The sequence below is a fragment of the Triticum urartu genome, chromosome 3A (assembly GCF_056163025.1).
Source record: "Triticum urartu cultivar PI428250 chromosome 3A, HENAU_Tu73, whole genome shotgun sequence".
NCBI lineage: Eukaryota > Viridiplantae > Streptophyta > Magnoliopsida > Poales > Poaceae > Triticum > Triticum urartu.
The window spans coordinates 726,637,854-726,658,137 of NC_141875.1; the positions used below are offsets into that span (position 1 = coordinate 726,637,854).

At 43.6% G+C, this 20,284-nt stretch overlaps 1 pseudogene across 1 annotated transcript; it reads left to right on the top strand.

The window, feature by feature from the left end:
* Nucleotides 1-1,364: 1,364 nt before the first annotated feature.
* LOC125526927 (uncharacterized) lies at nucleotides 1,365-4,371 on the top strand (annotated as a pseudogene). Its single transcript, XR_015599138.1, has 2 exons — nucleotides 1,365-2,681; nucleotides 3,904-4,371. The product of XR_015599138.1 is annotated as an uncharacterized LOC125526927 (transcript).
* The last annotated feature ends 15,913 nt before the right edge of the window (nucleotides 4,372-20,284 follow it).

Here is a 20,284-nt window from a genome sequence, read left to right on the forward strand (position 1 = left end):
GCGGATAGGGAACAGCTCCTCAACCAAGATATGTTTGGACAACTGGCTCCCAAGGGACGAGATGTTGAGACCCTATGGTTGCATAAGTCAGAATCCTCCCGAGCTTGTGTCTGAACTAATAGACCAAACTTCTGCGCGATGGGACATACAGATGATATCAGAGACATTCATGCCAATAGATGCTCGTATAATTCTAGGTATTTCCCTTTGCACGAGAAATATGTCGAACTTCTGGAGCTGGTATCATGAGCATAATGGCTTGTTCTCTGTTAGGTTGGCATACAGGATGCTTGTTGCAATAAGATCGAGAAGGGAGGCTTGGCTAGAGAACAGAACGGGCTCTTCTAGCGCTTCTGGAGACGAGCGAGCTTGGAAAACACTATGGAAAACACAAGTACCAGGGAAGGTGAGGACTTTCCTATGGCGACTTTCAAAACACTCAATCCCAACGAACGATGTCCGAGCCCATAGACACATGACAGATTTTAGTGCTTGCAATTTGTGCGGAGCTCGAGACTTATGGAGACACTCTCTGCTCGAGTGCACCATGTTTCGATGCACTTGGACCCTGGTTGACAATGAGCTGGCACAAACAATGGCAACAGTGACTAAACCGAGTACTAAACAATGGCTATTCACTCTGATGGATCGCCTTTCTCATGATGATTTTGTGGAACTTTCGGTGACACTTTGGGCTCTTTGGGCAGCGAGGCGCAAAGCGATACACGAAGGGATCTTCCAAAGTCTGCACACCATTATTGCTTTCATCAATAGTTACATCGCCGAGCTCGATGTCAACACAAAACAAGAGCAGGTGCCTCGCTCTGGAGGTGTGGTACATATACCAACTGGAAGACCAAGAGCACCCCCTACGGGCTATGCAAAAATCAATGTAGACGCGGGGACGAGACGTAAAAGAGGATCAACAGCTGCGGTGTGCAGGGACAACACCGGAGCTTACCTGGGCAGCTCTGCTTTAGTAGTGGAAGGGCTGGATGATCCGTCAGCTCTTGAAGCAATAGCATGTCGTGAAGGATTGGCGCTAGCAGCGGATCTCCATTTAAACCAGTTCGTCATCGCTTCGGACGCACAGATGGTGGTGAGTGCAATCAACAAGGGCAGCTTAGGCACATTTGGTGCAATTATCAATGAAATAAAACTTCAGTCAGAGTCATTTCAATGTAATTTTGTCTTTGAAGATCGTGCCTCCAATAAGGAAGCATATAGTCTAGCCAAACAATCTCTTCTTCTAGGTCCAAGGCGCCACGTCTGGTATGGTCAACCCCGTGACCTGAGCTGTATCCAACACAATGTGGTGTTTGATGAATAAAGTTTGGCTTACCCTAAAAAAATTGCCTGTCCCCGCTCAAAAATAAAATAAAATTGCCTGTCAAAAAAAAAGTTGAGCATTTGGTAGATCCCCAATTCCCCCGCCGGCCAGCCCGATGGCGCCGCCGCAGCCAGCGCCACCGCCGGGGACGCCGATCTTCCGAACCCCAGACGAGCTCCTCCACGACATCTTCCTCCGTCTCCCCACTGCTGCCGACCTAGCCCGCGCCTCCGCGGCGTGCCCCTCCTTTCGCCGTCTCATCACTGACCACGCCTTCCTCCGTCGCTACCGCGCCCTCCACCCGCCGCCTCTCATCTGCGCCCTCCACCCTCCGTTCGACGACAGCGCCTTCATCCCGGCCCAGCCGCCGCACCCCTCCGCCGTCGCCGCCCGCGCCTTCGCCGGCTTCGACTTCTCCTGCTCCTCCTTCCTCCCCTCCACCGCCAGCCTTACCTGGAGCGCGATTGACTTCTTGGACGGACGCGCCCTCCTCGCCGGCGCCCCAGTCCCACGCAAACGCGGCAGCTCTCATCTGCGCAACCTCCAGTACCGCTATTTTTCGGCCAGGGAGCTCGCCGTGTGCGACCCCGTGCACCGCCGCTACATCCTGCTCCCGCCGTCCCCGGCGACCTGAAAGCGCTGGTCAGTGAACCGGACCTCCTCCATCTGGAGACTTTCCTTGCTCCCGGCGAGGATGAGGAGGACCCGTTATCATTCAGGGTCATGTGCTTGGTGCAATGCAGAACGGATATGGTGCTTCTCGTCTTCTCCTCGTTGGATGGGCAATGGCATTCTCTTGCATTTGATCTGTGGAGTGCTGCGTCTGATCCACTTAAACACCCCAAGGATGGGCTCTCAGATCGTCAGTTCGTCCACGGATGCTTCTGTTGGCATTTCCCCCTCCTGAACAAGTTGGTTCTGCTTGATACACGCACCATGGAGTTCTCTGCTGTCAACCTACCACCTGAACAAGGATGGAGCAGCAATTTTGTCATTGTTGAGGCAGCAGAAGGAATGCTTGGAATGCTCGCTGATGTCTATGACAGGGATAACATATATGACCCATGTTGGCTGACGTATTCCATTCTGAGAAATAACCAATGGCACTTGGAGAAGGTCATCCCGTTGCCGGGAATGCATCATGTTGTTCTGCTTGGTGTAGGCGGGGGATACCTGCTCATAGGAGCCATGTACATCACATCTTCTGGAGGGGAGGTGAAGTTTGGGTTATTTTCGGTGGACGTCAAGACGTTTCAGGTCGAGTTGTTCACTCAGCGTAGCAAAGTCATCTTCTCTGGTCGACTATATGCTGGTTTCCCACCATCATTATGTGCACCAACCATATGAAGTGGTGAGCATGTTATCTGCTTAATTTTATTTAACTTGGTCTCAGTGTTACACAGCAAAGATATATGATTCAGGTATTTATGTCATGAATATTTTCTTTTTCCACTCTGCCTAGTTTGTTAGTTCGCATTACGGTTAATTATTGTTGGAGGGCATTTAGGTGATTATATAATGCCTAACTTATTTGTGCAATTGGAAGCTCAGTTTGATATATTGATTTGTTATCACCATTTTGAGGTTACCGTACTAATAAATCAGAAGCCTCTTTGTTGCTGATATTTTAGTAATCCAGAGCCCCCCTTGCTCTTGAAATTTCTACTATATGAGTTGGTCAAATTCACATAATTTCCTTCATTTTTATGTGTAACCTGTTTATGAGTCGAAATCATCTAACTAGAACAGCTCCATGTTTCTGCTCTGAACAGCAGTTCTAGCAGTTTGTTTTTATGTGATTACAATCCACTACAGATTACTCCATATATCAGTAGTATACAGCAGCCCGAAGGGGAAAAGTTGATTTTCGGTTGTCTGTAGATTTTCTGCTGTTGAACTGCTAAACAGTAAGGAGGAGGTCACATATAGTACAATCATAGGCATAAGGATATTATTGTATTATTACATCTGATCTGCATAAGTAACTTTATTCTTATAGACAAAAGAAAAACAAGACATATAACAACCAAAGAGTTGTATGCATGGATGCTCGACTGAGCTTTTGAATTTGTTTCCCAGGTCAAAAGTGTTGCTGTATCATATCCTTTCTTCATCTACACATTTTCTAGCCTCATTATTGTCTCCTCTGCATCTTCCTCTTCATGCTCCTCGGCTGTCGCACCTGTCATGGGCCTTGTTTCCTTTTTTTTTTATAAATTGGTTCCTCGAATGCAAACCTCACTGTAGTGCATTCTTATTGTATAAATTCTAGGCTGCTTAACCATATGCACACATAGAAATTTCAACCTGTGGCTTGCTGCCATGTGCTCATCAGTATGTTTGCAAAGTACATTGTTGAAGTCCTTTTCTCTGATTGATAGGTCTTATTTGTATTCATGTATTGCACTGTTGCTGGGCGATGTGATAGGCACCTCGTTGCAAATATCCATTGTCAACTTGCAACACGCAGCGATCCATATATTTGATGCTTGTTATATGTACTTGGTAGCCCTGTATTTCCTATTGACGCCTTTCTACATATAGTAAGTTGATGCTGTTTCATCTATCCGCAGATGCTGATGCCATGTGGAAGAAGAGCTGATTCCTCTGAAAGCGCGTCGTGGTGAAGGAAGAGAAAGGTGTGATGTGTGGATTAGATGCATTGGCTTGTTGGACAATTGGATCTGGAATGTCGAGAGTGAAGCACGGATTGGATGTATTATTTGCTTGTTCAATGCGGACGCCTTGTCGAGCGCTATGATGTGTGCGTGCGAGCGAGCTATCCCTGTGTAAAATCTTTTTAGCCCGGTTACAGCGTTTGAAGCCTGTTCCGATCTCTGAACTGAACTTTAAGGTGCTCACTGTTTATGAACCAATGGATCTCTGAACTTCTTTCTGTTACTGCAGTGTCGATTAGACTTGTTGGAGAATGTGTGTGCCCTGCTTGCTTGGCAGCAGTGACAGTAAGGTCTAGAAGAAAGAAAGATTGTAGAAAGAAACAATGTATTACTGGATGAAATGATTTGTCCTCTTGGTTGGAATCACGCTGGTTTGTTGTGCGGCTTGTTCCCAGTCTGGAGAGAGGGCCATGGTGGCCTAGCCCAGTGGCCAGCGACCGGGACCTGGCCGACGCAGGACACGTTCTCCTCTTTATTACTCCCTCCGTAAAGAAATATAAAAGCGTTTAGATCACTATTTAGTGATCTAAACACTTATATATATTTTTATACAGAAAGTAAAAATCAGCAGGGGCTTCTCCCCCTATTGGTCTTTTTCTTTTTTTTCTGAGAGGGCCATTCTTGTCGTAGGGTATGACCCCGCGTCGGCACATCCCCATCGGGTCGCACTACAACAGAGGAGCTCCTTGGTCCATCACAGTGACCTGTGGTCCCGTTGCACAGCACGTCGGCATCTCGCTTTGCACGCCTCTGACCAACAACGAAATTGATTGTTTAACCCCCTGCTAGAAGAGGAGCTACTATGTGTTGCTTGATTTTTTTTTAATTGAGTTGATGTGTCGCTTGATGTGAGACGGAGCGTGCGCTCACGTCAGGCCGTCGCTATAAATAGGCCGGGCCAGGTAAGTTTCAGGTTAGTTCGCCCTTTCCCTTGTATTTTCCTTTGTTTTTCTCTTTCCAAAATATAATAAATACATATACTCCAAAATCGTGGAATTAACTAAAAACTAAAAAATATGGAGAAATGTTAACGCAATGTAAAAAATAATTCTTAGCTTAATTAAAAAAATCGATAGCATGTAAACAGAAATGTTCGTGTGAATTTCCAATAAAATGTATGTGAATTATAAAAATATTGTTAATCATGTATGTGAAAAAAATTAGATATGAATAAAAAATGTTCTTGATTTATACAAAAAATATACAAATATGTATGAAAAAAGTACACATCAATAACATATGTTTGAAGAAAATGTTAATGATGTATTTATGAAATGTTAAACCTGTATAAAAGATGTTCCTAATGTGTATAAAAATGTACAATCATAATGTATAGAAAATGTTCACCTTTTTCAATAAAAATGTATGTGACATTATAAAATACGGTTAAACATGTATAAACAGTTTGATTTTTTAATACAAAAAAATGTACAAATGCGTATGAAAAATAAGACATAAAAATAATATATTTCAAAAAAATGTTAATCACATATTTAAAAAAGGTTAAACGTGTATAAAAATGCTGCTTATGTATGTAAATAATGTAAAGTGTCTATGAAAAATGTAGATATTAAAACATATATTTGAAAAAAGTATTAATCATGAATTTAAATTTTTTATAAACAATGTTCCTGATATTTACAAAAAATGTATAATGTTTATGAGGAAGATGGATCATCTGTTGAAAAAAAAATAAAAAAATGAAAAATGAAAACCAAAGAAAATCAGTGAAAAAAGGAAAACTAAATAAAAAAGAAAAATAAAGCTAAACTGAACGAAATGAAATAAAGAACAAACCAGAAAAAAAAATCAAGGAAACCAGACTCAAACAGTGAAAACAAGATAAAGAAAACGACACAGAAAAAACCTGGACCCAAACAGTGGAAAACATGACAAGGAAACCCACATAGAAAGAAAAACCGCAAAAAAAATAACTGGACCCAAACAATGAAAAACCAGACAAAGAAAACCCACACAAAAAGAATAACCGCACAAAACAGCTATAGTGTTGGGCCGGCCCAGCCGTGTCGGGCCTGAGGTGAGGGGGCATACATCTCGCTATAAGTGAATATGGCTCCTGTGCATGATACACATATTCATTACACATCAGCGGACTCGGGTGCAAGCTGATCTTGGGCTTCCTGGCCTGCTCCCGTGGCCATGTTCGCGGCTTGTGAGGGTTGTTGCAGGTGGTGCATGAGATTTTGCTGAATCATGAAGAAATTGTGATCTGACCCAACTTAGGTTGGATGTGGTGACTGGTGAGGGTGATCAATGTTTTATTAGAGCAATCTCCAACTATATCCCAATAATTTGGTGCTTTGATTTTAGGTGTGAAGAGAGAAGGTTGTTGGTCATGAGAAAAGTTTATGATTTTCCGGCAGTCCAATAATCGGTGCCCTAAATTTTTGCCTTCTCTACTCCACAATTGCAAAACATATTCAAATAAACTATGACATGGTAATTAATACTTTGCAACATCACAACACATATAATCAATTTTTTTGAAAATTTCGAACTCAAGTTCAAATCCACAACATTTCTAATTTGTTAAATTTGATCCGAAAACCTCAAGCATTGTGCATCACAAACAGAAACAAAAGTACATAGAACATGAGTTCATAAAGATCTCAAATGTGAGTTCCTCCATTGCCCGAACTAGTGCTTCAATTCTCTACACTGGCACAATTGTTTTCATTGCCACCCATACCACCTCCCATGAATCCTCCCATGCCACCCATCTCTCTTCCCATGAATGCTCCAAAGCCTTCCAACTCTCCCATGAAGTCTCCCACAGGCCTTGCCGCCAACACTTGACCATGACAAAGCTCTAAGTATGCTCTTGCCTTCTCATCGAGAGTATTCGGTCAATGAACATGAGATTTTGCTCATTTTCCATGCTCTTGATTCTTTGTAACGCCCACGATGCGGCTATATCTCCCACGTGTCGAAGCACGACTTAGAGGCATAACCGCATTGTAAGCAATGTCGCAAGTGAGGTAATCTTCACACAACCCATGTAATACATAAGGGAAAGAGATATGTAGTTGGCTTACAATCACCACTTCACACAATTACATGAATAAAGCATTACATCAACCAGATACAATCAAGGTCCGACTACGGAACCAAAATAAAAGAAGACTACCCCAAATGCTACACAGATCCCCGATCGTCCCAACTGGGCTCCACTACTGATCAACGGGAAACGGAACAACACAATGAACACGATCTTCATCAAGCTCCTCTTTGAGCTTGGTTGTGTCACCTGCACGGTATCATCGGCACCTGCAAACTGGTTTTGGAAGTATCTGTTGGGAAACGTGGTAATTTCAAAAAATTTCCTACGCACACGCAAGATCATGGTGATGCATAGCAACGAGAGGGGAGAGTGTTGTCTACGTACCCATGCAGACCGACTACGGAATCGTTGACACAACATAGAGGAAGTAGTCATACGTCTTCCCGATCCGACCGATCCACGCACCGTTACTCCGGCACCTCCGAGTTCTTAGCACACGTACAGCTCGATGACGCTCCCCGGGCTCCGATCCAGCAAAGCTTCGGGGATGAGTTCCGTCAGCACAACGGCGTGGTGACGATGATGATGTTCTACCGACTCAGGGCTTCGCCTAAGCACTACAACGATATGATCGAGGTGGAATATGGTGGCAGGGGGCACCGCACACGGCTAAGGAACGATCACGTGGATCAACTTGTGTCTCTAGAGGTGCCCCTGCCCCCGTATATAAAGGATCCAAGGGGGAGGGGTTCGGCCGGCCCTATGGTGGCGCAGGAGGAGTCCTACTCCTACCGGGAGTAGGACTCCCCCCCTTTTCCTAGTCCAAGTAGGATTGGTGGAGAAGAGAGGGAAAGAGGGGGGCGCCGCCCCTACCTCCTAGTCCAATTCGGACCAGGGGGAGAGGGGGCGCGCGGCCTGCCCTGGCAGCCCCTCCCACTTCTCCACTTTAGGCCCATAAGGCCCATTAACCCCCCGAGGGGTTCCGGTAACCCCCCGGTGCTCCGGTTTTATCCGATACTCTTCCGGAACCCTTCCGGTGTCCTAATATAGTCATCCAATATATCAATCTTTATGTCTCGACCATTTCGAGACTCCTCGTCATGTCCGTGATCACATCCGGGACTCCGAACTAACTTCGGTACATCAAAATGCATAAACTCATAATAACTGTCATCGTAACGTTAAGCGTGCGGACCCTACGGTTCGAGAACAATGCAGACATGACTGAGACACATCTCCGGTCAATAACCAATAGCAGGACCTGGATGCCCATATTGGCTCCTACATATTCTACGAAGATCTTTATCGGTCAGACCGCATAACAACATACGTTGTTCCCTTTGTCATCGGTATGTTACTTGCCCGAGATTCGATCGTCGGTATCCAATACCTAGTTCAATCTCATTACCGGCAAGTCTCTTTACTCGTTCTGTAATACATCATCCCGCAACTAACTCATTAGTTGCAATGCTTGCAAGTCTTATGTGATGTGCATTACCGAGAGGGCCCAGAGATACCTCTCCGACAATTGGAGTGACAAATCCTAATCTCGAAATACGCCAACCCAACATCTACCTTTGGAGACACCTGTAGAGCTCCTTTATAATCACCCAGTTACGTTGTGACGTTTGGTGGCACACAAAGTGTTCCTCCGGTAAACGGGAGTTGCATAATCACATAGTCATAGGAACATGTATAAGTCATGAAGAAAGCAATAGCAACATACTAAACGATCGGGTGCTAAGCTAATGGAATGGGTCATGTCAATCAGATCATTCAACTAATGATGTGACCTCGTTAATCAAATAACAACACTTTGTTCATGGTTAGGAAACATAACCATCTTTGATTTACGAGCTAGTCAAGTAGAGGCATACTAGTGACACTAAGTTTGTCTATGTATTCACACATGTATTATGTTTCCGGTTAATACAATTCTAGCATGAATAATAAACATTTATCATGATATAAGGAAATAAATAATAACTTTATTATTGCCTCTAGGGCATATTTCCTTCAGTCTCCCACTTGCACTAGAGTCAATAATCTAGATTACACAGTAATGATTCTAACACCCATGGAGCCTTGGTGCTGATCATGTTTTGCTCGTGGAAGAGGCTTAGTCAACAGGTCTGCAACATTCAGATCCGTATGTATCTTGCAAATCTCTATGTCTCCCACCTGGACTAGATCCCGGATGGAATTGAAGCGTCTCTTGATGTGCTTGGTCCTCTTGTGAAATCTGGATTCCTTTGCCAAGGCAATTGCACCAGTATTGTCACAAAAGATTTTCATTGGACCCGATGCACTAGGTATGACACCTAGATCGGATATGAACTCCTTCATCCAGACTCCTTCCTTCGCTGCTTCCGAAGCAGCTATGTACTCCGCTTCACATGTAGATCCCGCTACGACGCTTTGTTTAGAACTGCACCAACTGACAGCTCCACCGTTTAATGTAAACACGTATCCGGTTTGTGATTTAGAATCGTCCGGATCAGTGTCAAAGCTTGCATCAACGTAACCTTTTATGGTGAGATCTTTGTCACCTCCATATACGAGAAACATATCCTTAGTCCTTTTCAGGTATTTCAGGATGTTCTTGATCGCTGTCCAGTGATCCACTCCTGGATTACTTTGGTACCTCCCTGCTAAACTTATAGCAAGGCACACATCAGGTCTGGTACACAGCATTGCATACATGATAGAGCCTATGGCTGAAGCATAGGGAACATCTTTCATTTTCTCTCTATCTTCTGCAGTGGTCGGGCATTGAGTCTGACTCAACTTCACACCTTGTAACACAGGCAAGAACCCTTTCTTTGCTTGATCCATTTTGAACTTCTTCAAAATCTTGTCAAGGTATGTGCTTTGTGAAAGTCCAATTAAGTGCCTTGATCTATCTCTATAGATCTTTATGCCTAATATGTAAGCAGCTTCACCGAGGTCTTTCATTGAAAAACTCTTATTCAAGTATCCCTTTATGCTATCCAGAAATTCTATATCATTTCCAATCAGTAATATGTCATCCACATATAATATCAGAAATGCTACAGAGCTCCCACTCACTTTCTTGTAAATACAGGCTTCTCCGAAAGTCTGTATAAAACCAAATGCTTTGATCACACTATCAAAGCGTTTATTCCAACTCCGAGAGGCTTGTACCAGTCCATAAATGGATCGCTGGAGCTTGCACACTTTGTTAGCTCCCTTTGGATCGACAAAACCTTCCGGTTGCATCATATACAACTCTTCTTCCAGAAATCCATTCAGGAATGCAGTTTCGACATCCATCTGCCAAATTTCATAATCATAAAATGCGGCAATTGCTACCATGATTCTGACAGACTTAAGCATCGCTACGGGTGAGAAGGTCTCATCGTAGTCAACCCCTTGAACTTGTCGAAAACCTTTTGCGACAAGTCGAGCTTTGTAGACAGTAACATTACCATCAGCGCCAGTCTTCTTCTTGAAGATCCATTTATTTTTAATTGCTTGCCGATCATTGGGCAAGTCAACCAAAGTCCATACTTTGTTCTCATACATGGATCCCATCTCAGATTTCATGGCTTCAAGCCATTTTTCGGAATCTGGGCTCACCATCGCTTCTTCATAGTTCGTAGGTTCATCATGATCTAACAACATGATTTCCAGAACAGGATTACCGTACCACTCTGGTGTGGATCTCGCTCTGGTTGATCTACGAGGTTCAGTAGTATCTTGTCCTGAAGTTTCATGATCATCATTATTAGCTTCCTCACTAATTGGTATAGGTGTCGCAGAAACAGTTTTCTGTGATGTACTACTTTCCAATAAGGGAGCAGGTACAGTTACCTCATCAAGTTCTACTTTCCTCCCACACACTTCTTTCGAGAGAAACTCCTTCTCTAGAAAGGATCCATTCTTAGCAACAAATATCTTGCCTTCAGATCTGTGATAGAAGGTGTACCCAACAGTCTCCTTTGGGTATCCTATGAAGACACATTTCTCCGATTTGGGTTCGAGCTTATCAGGTTGAAGCTTTTTCACATAAGCATCGCAGCCCCAAACTCTAAGAAACGACAACTTTGGTTTCTTGCCAAACCACAGTTCATAAGGCGTCGTCTCAACGGATTTTGATGGTGCCCTATTTAACGTGAATGCGGCCGTCTCTAAAGCATAACCCCAAAACGATAGCGGTAAATCAGTAAGAGACATCATAGATCGTACCATATCTAGTAAAGTACGATTACGACGTTCGGACACACCATTACGCTGTGGTGTTCCGGGTGGCGTGAGTTGCGAAACTATTCCACAATTTTTCAAATGTACACCAAACTCGTAACTCAAATATTCTCCTCCACGATCAGATCGTAGAAACTTTATTTTCTTGTTATGATGATTTTCAACTTCACTCTGAAATTCTTTGAACTTTTCAAATGTTTCAGACTTATGTTTCATTAAGTAGATATACCCATATCTGCTTAAGTCATCTGTGAAGGTGAGAAAATAACGATATCCGCCACGAGCCTCAATATTCATCGGACCACATACATCTTTATGTATGATCTCCAACAAATCTGTTGCTCTCTCCATTGTACCGGAGAACGGTGTTTTAGTCATCTTGCCCATGAGGCACAATTCGCAAGTACCAAGTGATTCATAATCAAGTGGTTCCAAAAGTCCATCAGTATGGAGTTTCTTCATGCGCTTTATACCGATATGACCTAAACGGCAGTGCCACAAATAAGTTGCACTGTCATTATCAACTCTGCATCTTTTGGCTTCAACATTATGAATATGTGTGTTACTACTATCGAGATTCATCAAAAATAGACCACTCTTCAAAGGTGCATGACCATAAAAGATATTACTCATATAAATAGAAAAACCATTATTCTCTGATTTAAATGAATAACCGTCTCGCATCAAACAAGATCCAGATATAATGTTCATGCTCAACGCTGGCACCAAATAACAATTATTTAGGTCTAATATTAATCTCGAAGGTAGATGTAGAGGTAGCGTGCCGACCGCGATCACATCGACTTTGGAACCGTTTCCCACGCGCATCGTCACCTCGTCCTTCGCCAGTGTTCGCTTAATCCGTAGTCCCTGTTTCGAGTTGCAAATATTAGCAACAGAACCAGTATCAAATACCCAGGTGCTACTGCGAGCTCTAGTAAGGTACACATCAATAACATGTATATCACATATACCTTTGTTCACCTTGCCATCCTTCTTATCCGCCAAATACTTGGGGCAGTTCCGCTTCCAGTGACCAGCCTGCTTGCAGTAGAAGCACTCAGTTTCAGGCTTAGGTCCAGACTTGGGTTTCTTCTCCTGAGCAGCAACTTGCTTTCCGTTCTTCTTGAAGTCCCCCTTCTTCTTCCCTTTGCCCTTTTTCTTGAAACTAGTGGTCTTGTTAACCATCAACACTTGATGCTCCTTCTTGATTTCTACCTCCGCAGCTTTCAGCATTGCGAAGAGCTCGGGAATAGTCTTGTTCATCCCTTGCATATTATAGTTCATCACGAAGCTCTTGTAGCTTGGTGGCAGTGATTGGAGAATTCTGTCAATGACGCAATCATCTGGAAGATTAACTCCCATCTGAATCAAGTGATTATTATACCCAGACATTTTGAGTATATGCTCACTGACAGAACTATTCTCCTCCATCTTGCAGCTATAGAACTTATTGGAGACTTCATATCTCTCAATCCGGGCATTTGCTTGAAATATTAACTTCAACTCCTGGAACATCTCATATGCTCCATGACGTTCAAAACGTCGTTGAAGTCCCGATTCTAAGCCGTAAAGCATGGCACACTGAACTATCGAGTAGTCATCAGCTTTGCTCTGCCAGACGTTCATAACATCTGGTGTTGCTCCAGCACTAGGCCTGGCACCCAGCGGTGCTTCCAGGACGTAATTCTTCTGAGCAGCAATGAGGATAATCCTCAAGTTACGGACCCAGTCCGTGTAATTGCTACCATCATCTTTCAACTTTGCTTTCTCAAGGAACGCATTAAAATTCAACGGAACAACAGCACGAGCCATCTATCTACAATCAACATAAACAAGCAAGATACTATCAGGTACTAAGTTCATGATAAGTTTAAGTTCAATTAAACAAATTACTTAAGAACTCCCACTTAGATAGACATCCCTCTAATCCTCTAAGTGATCACGTGATCCAAATCAACTAAACCATAACCGATCATCACGTGAGATGGAGTAGTTTTCAATGGTGAACATCGTTATGTTGATCATATCTACTATATGATTCACGCTCGACCTTTCGGTCTCCGTGTTCCGAGGCCATATCTGCATATGCTAGGCTCGTCAAGTTTAACCTGAGTATTCTGCGTGTGCAAAAACTGGCTTGCACCCGTTGTAGATGGACGTAGAGCTTATCACACCCGATCATCACGTGGTGTCTGGGCACGACGAACTTTGGCAACGGTGCATACTCAGGGAGAACACTTCTTGATAATTTAGTGAGAGATCATCTTATAATGCTACCGTCAATCAAAGCAAGATAAGATGCATAAAAAGATAAACATCACATGCAATCAATATAAGTGATATGATATGGCCATCATCATCTTGTGCTTGTGATCTCCATCTCCTAAGCACCGTCATGATCACCATCGTCACCGGCGCGACACCTTGATCTCCATCGTAGCATCGTTGTCGTCTCGCCAATCTTATGCTTCCACGACTATCGCTACCGCTTAGTGATAAAGTAAAGCATTACATCGCGATTGCATTGCATACAATAAAGCGACAACCATATGGCTCCTGCCAGTTGCCGATAACTCGGTTACAAAACATGATCATCTCATACAATAAAATTCATCATCATGCCTTGACCATATCACATCACAACATGCCCTGCAAAAACAAGTTAGACGTCCTCTACTTTGTGGTTGCAAGTTTTACGTGGCTGCTACGGGCTTAAGCAAGAACCAATCTCACCTACGCATCAAAACCACAACGATAGTTTGTCAAATAGACTCCGTTTTAACCTTCGCAAGGACCGGGCGTAGCCACACTCGGTTCAACTAAAGTTGGAGAGACAGTCGCCCGCAAGCCACCTATGTGCAAAGCACGTCGGGGGAACCGGTCTCGCGTAAGCGTACGCGTAATGTTGGTCCGGGTCATCTCGTCCAACAATACCGCCGAACCAAAGTATGACATGCTGGTAGGCAGTATGACTTATATCGCCCACAACTCACTTGTGTTCTACTCATGCAAATAACATCAAACCATAAAACCAGGCTCGGATGCCACTGTTGGGGAACATAGTAATTTCAAAAAATTTCCTACGCACACGCAAGATCATGGTGATGCACAGCAACGAGAGGGGAGAGTGTTGTCTACGTACCCACGCAGACCGACTGCGGAAGCGTTGACACAACATAGAGGAAGTAGTCGTACGTCTTCCCGATCCGACCGATCCAAGCACCATTACTCCGGCACCTCCGAGTTCTTAGCACACGTACAGCTCGATGACGATACCCGGGCTCCGATCCAGCAAAGCGTCGGGGAGGAGTTCCGTCAGCATGACGGCGTGGTGACGATCTTGATGTTCTACCGTCGCAGGGCTTCGCCTAAGCACCGCTACAATATGATCGAGGTGGAATATGGTGGCAGGGGGCACCGCACACGGCTAAGGAACGATCTCAAGGATCAACTTGTGTGTCTAGAGGTGCCCCTGCCCCCGTATATAAAGGAGCCAAGGGGGAGGGGGCGGCCGGCCAGGAGGAGGGCGCAGGAGGAGTCCTCCTCCTACCGGGAGTAGGACTCCCCCCCAATCCTAATTGGAATAGGATTCCCCGAGGGGGAAGAGAGAGACGGGGGCCGGCCACCTCTCCTTGTCCTAATAGGACTAGGGGAGGGGGGAGGTGCGCGGCCCACCTTGGGCTGCCCCTTTCTCCTTTCCACTAAAGCCCACTAAGGCCCATATGGTTCCCGGGGGGTTCCGGTAACCTCCCGGTACTCCGGTAAAATCCCGATTTCACCCGGAACACTTCCGATATTCAAACATAGGCTTCCAATATATCAATCTTTATGTCTCGACCATTTCGAGACTCCTCGTCATGTCCGTGATCACATCCGGGACTCCGAACTAACTTCGGTACATCAAAATGCATAAACTCATAATAACTGTCATCGTAACGTTAAGCGTGCGGACCCTACGGTTCGAGAATAATGCAGACATGACTGAGACACATCTCCGGTAAATAACCAATAGCGGGACCTGGATGCCCATATTGGCTCCTACATATTCTACGAAGATCTTTATCGGTCAGACCGCATAACAACATACGTTGTTCCCTTTGTCATCGGTATGTTACTTGCCCGAGATTCGATCGTCGGTATCCAATACCTAGTTCAATCTCGTTACCGGCAAGTCTCTTTACTCGTTCCGTAATACATCATCTCGCAACTAACTCATTGGCTGCAATGCTTGCAAGGCTTATGTGATGTGCATTACCGTGAGGGCCCAGAGATACCTCTCCGACAATCGGAGTGACAAATCCTAATCTCGAAATACGCCAACCCAACATCTACCATTGGAGACACCTGTAGAGCTCCTTTATAATCACCCAGTTACGTTGTGACGTTTGGTAGCACACAAAGTGTTCCTCCGGTAAACGGGGGTTGCATAATCTCATAGTCATAGGAACATGTATAAGTCATGAAGAAAGCAATAGCAACATACTAAACGATCGGGTGCTAAGCTAATGGAATGGGTCATGTCAATCAGATCATTCAACTAATGATGTGACCTCGTTAATCAAATAACAACTCTTTGTTCATGGTTAGGAAACATAACCATCTTTGATTAACGAGCTAGTTAAGTAGAGGCATACTAGTGACATTCTGTTTGTCTATGTATTCACACATGTATTATGTTTCCGGTTAATACAATTCTAGCATGAATAATAAACATTTATCATGATATAAGGAAATAAATAATAACTTTATTATTGCCTCTAGGGCATATTTCCTTCACCTGGATGCCCAAATTGGCTCCTACATATTGAAAGTGCGTTATATCGACTAGAGGGGGGGGTGAATAGGCGATTTTTATGAAAGTCTTCAAAACATGGAAGTTTCGAAGACAAACAACAGAAATAAACCTATTACCATGCAGCAGAAGGTAGACTACACTAGGCAAACCATAGTCAAGTATTCAATGAAGTGAAAGCACAATGACTAATAGCAGCAATGTATTGAGGATCAGGTAGGAAGATATTATGAAGCCAAACAGAACACGCAGTCACTCAGTGAAGACAAAAGATAGTGCAATCATACGATGACTTCACAAGGAGTAACAGTAAGTAAAGGGAAGGGAAGGATCAAACCAGTAACTCGTTGAAGACAATGATTTGTTGGACCAGTTCCAGTTGCTGTGACAACTGTACGTCTGGTTGGGGCGGCTAGGTATTTAAACCTGAGGACACACAGTCCCGGACACCCAGTCCTGAACACGCAGCTCAGGACACCCAGTCCTCACCGTATTCCCCTTGAGCTAAGGTCACACAGACCTCGCCCAATCACTCTGGTAAGTCTTCAAGGTAGACTCCCAAACCTTCACAGACTTCGTTCACCGGCGATCCACAATGTCTCTTGGATGCTCAGAACGCGATGCCTAACCGGATGGAGGATTCACAGTCCTCAAGTGTAATAAGTCTTCAGATCACACGGACAAGGAGACTTAAGTGATGCCTAACACTCTTTGGCTCTGGGTGGTTAGGGCTTTATCCTCGCAAGGAATTCTCTCTCAAAGGCTTCGAGGTGGGTTGCTCTCAAACGACAAAAGCCGTACTCTAACTCTGAGCGGCCAACCATTTATGGTTGTAGGGGGTGGGCCATTTATAGCTACTAGGCAACCCGACCTGATTTGTCCGAAATGACCCTGGGTCACTAAGGAACTGACACGTGTTCCAACGGTCAGATTTCAAACACACACGGCAACTTTACTTGGGCTACAAGCAAAGCTGACTTGTCCGAATCTGGACAAGATTCGCTCTCATAGTATTCACTCGAAGACATAGGTTTTGGTTAAGCATCACTTCAGTCATTCTGACTGGTTCTCTTGGACCCCACTTTACAGTATGGTGGTTCCTATGACTCAACAAAGAAGAAAAAGAACAACGAAAGATCTAAGTCTTCGAGCTCCATAGGCTTCATGCGATGTCTTCTCTTGTCATAGCCTTCAATGAGAATATCTTCATATACCACCTTTGACATCAATGTCTTCATACATTTTTAGGGGTCATCTCTGGTAGGAAAACCGAATCAATGAGGGACTTCTACCTGTGTTATCCTGCAATTCTCACAAACACATTAGTCCCTCAACTAGGTTTGTCGTCAATACTCCAAAACCAACTAGGGGTGGCACTAGATGCACTTACACATATTCTACGAAGATCTTTATCGGTCAGACCGCCTAACAACATATGTTGTTCCCTTTGTCATCGGTATGTTACTTGCCCGAGATTCGATCGTCGGTATCTCAATACCTAGTTCAATCTCGTTACCGGCAAGTCTCTTTACTTGTTTTGTAATACATCATCCCGCAACTAACTCATTAGTTGCAATGCTTGCAAGGCTTATAGTGATGTGCATTACCGAGTGGGCCCAGAGATACCTCTCCGACAATCGGAGTGACAAATCCTAATCTCGAAATACGCCAACCCAACAAGTACCTTTGGAGACACCTGTGAGCACCTTTATAATCACCCAGTTACGTTGTGACGTTTGGTGGCACACAAAGTGTTCCTCCGGTAAACGGGAGTTGCATAATCTCACAGTCATAGGAACATGTATAAGTCATGAAGAAAGCAATAGCAACAAACTAAACGATCAAGTGCTATGCTAACGGAATGGGTCAAGTCAATCACATCATTCTCCTAATGATGTGATCCCATTAATCAAATGACAACTCATGTCTATGGTTAGGAAACATAACCATCTTTGATCAACGAGCTAGTCAAATAGAGGCATACTAGTGACACTCTGTTTGTCTATGTATTCACACATGTATTATGTTTCCGGTTAATACAATTCTAGCATGAATAATAAACATTTATCATGATATAAGGAAATAAATAATAACTTTATTATTGCCTCTAGGGCATATTTCCTTCACTGATTGCATAACCGGAATATTTCGGGAGTTTATAAGTGGGAATTCAAGTAGCTCTTAGGATATTTTTCCGACAGATGTATGATATGAAATTGGGGTTCGACGTCTAGTGGTCCGCCTATCCACGGTTAGTTTTGAAGTGGTCTCATTGTGTCTTAAAGAGTCCTTGGCTATGCCGACTCGGGGACGCTTCGTATGTCATGTGCACTGCCTTGTACATGATGGTGATGTACGATCGAGCCTGTGTAGGCCCCACCACGAAAACTTCGGACGAAATCTCTATCATATGTCTGTTCTGGCTTATTTTGCAAGCCAATCCTTTGTTTTGTTTTGAGTTGTGGTATTCGAGTTGCTTCAATGTCAAGTGTTGATTCCATACCTTCTCTAATGGTGTTCTCATACTCCGATGCGAATACCAATCCTTCATGATAATCGAGATTGTCATGTCAATCCTTTTTAACCGGTGAGTTTCTCTTCAAGTGGATCCGAACATTTCAACATCCGCAAGATCAAGTATCAGTTCTTCTCAACGGTGTTTGCTTCATTCGTTCCAAGTTGCCTTTGTTTTCCCACTCACCCACCCTTTTTTTTCTTCAAGGACTCGGATTTCTTAGTTCGTTATCCATTTTATGGATATCAAGTCTCCCCATTCCTTTCAGTCAATGTCCTTACCCGCTGATTCTCATGAAGACCCTAACGGAGTTTCAAGTTCGTCACTCTACACTCATTGTCTTCTCCGGTGGATTCTAGTCAAGCCTTGTCAATCATATCTTTTCCTTGTTTCAATACTTTCTCTTGCCGGTGCTCCTCTTAATCATCCATTTCTCGCTACTCAATTGTGCCGGAGTGCTGAAGATATCTCAAAAGATTTGTGTCTCCATTATCAATCCGTCCAAGATATCTCGAGGTTGTTATCTCATTCAAGCCGTTTAATTCAACAGGTGCTATCTCCTTTGCAAGTAATCGTTCAACGGTGTATCTTTTCAGTGGGCCCTAACCCACAGGTCTTTTTCCAGGATCTTACCTGACTCTTCTAATTTTACCGGAGCTATTCTCAAATCTTTTAAAGCTTGACGTGAATATGAATTATCATCAGTCAAATGTCTTCTCCAAGATCTGTCAAAATATTTTCATCGTTGGCTCAACCTCTTCATTTTGATTCTTCCGGAGTGTCTAAACAATTCATGGTGGTGTTTCTTGTCGTCATTCTCGGATTTTGAAGACCGAAGAAGATTTTCTCTTTAATATTGCTCCATTCTCTTCAAGATTCGTGATTCTAGCTTGTTGCCATCCTCTCATAATTCTCTTCGGTTGTGAAAATTCTTTTCATCCATCCGGAGCAATTCAAGAGTCTTCTCAGTTTGTTTCTCCGGAGCCCATCATCTCAGAATTATTCATGTCAGCTTTCAGCTATCATTCACCAAATCTTACCGGTGCATCATTCAAGTATTCTCTTATCAGCTCGTGATCTCTTCGTTTCACTTGTATCTAAATCCTCTCAAGCATCTTCATTCGTTCTCTAATTCTTACCCGGTGATTCATCCCTTTACTTCGTCCTTTTTCAATTCTTACGGTGGGTCGTTCAAGATTTCCCTTCCTTCGTTATCATATCAATTCATTCGTTGTTCCAATCCTACCGATGGTTCATTGAAGACCTTTCTCAAGTTGGCGCTATGTCTATCTAAATCCTTTCTACGAGTATAAGTAGTATGCAAAAATCCGTTGCTTGTCATCAATTTAAATTGGTGAATGATAAGTGTAACATAATTCTTATTCTTGATTCACCCAAGTGATTAATTCCTTATTCCGGAGGTTCATCTAAATTCTTGATTTCTGTTGTTCATCTTTTCTTTTCCCGGAGTTCCAAGCTCTAATTATCACGGAGATCCATCTAAAGCATTACAAGGTTTCACCTTGTGTTTTCAACTTCTATTTCCTTCTGTTTGATCATTATTTTGTTTAACGGAGTTCTTCATGAAGGTTCTACATGATGGTTCATCAAGGATTTAATTCCTTCTTGAAGTGGCCATTGAGATTCTTTTCAAAGGAGCTCAAGTATTCTCCATCTTGCAATCTGGAGTGCAATTCTTTCTTCCGTATCATTGGAGGTG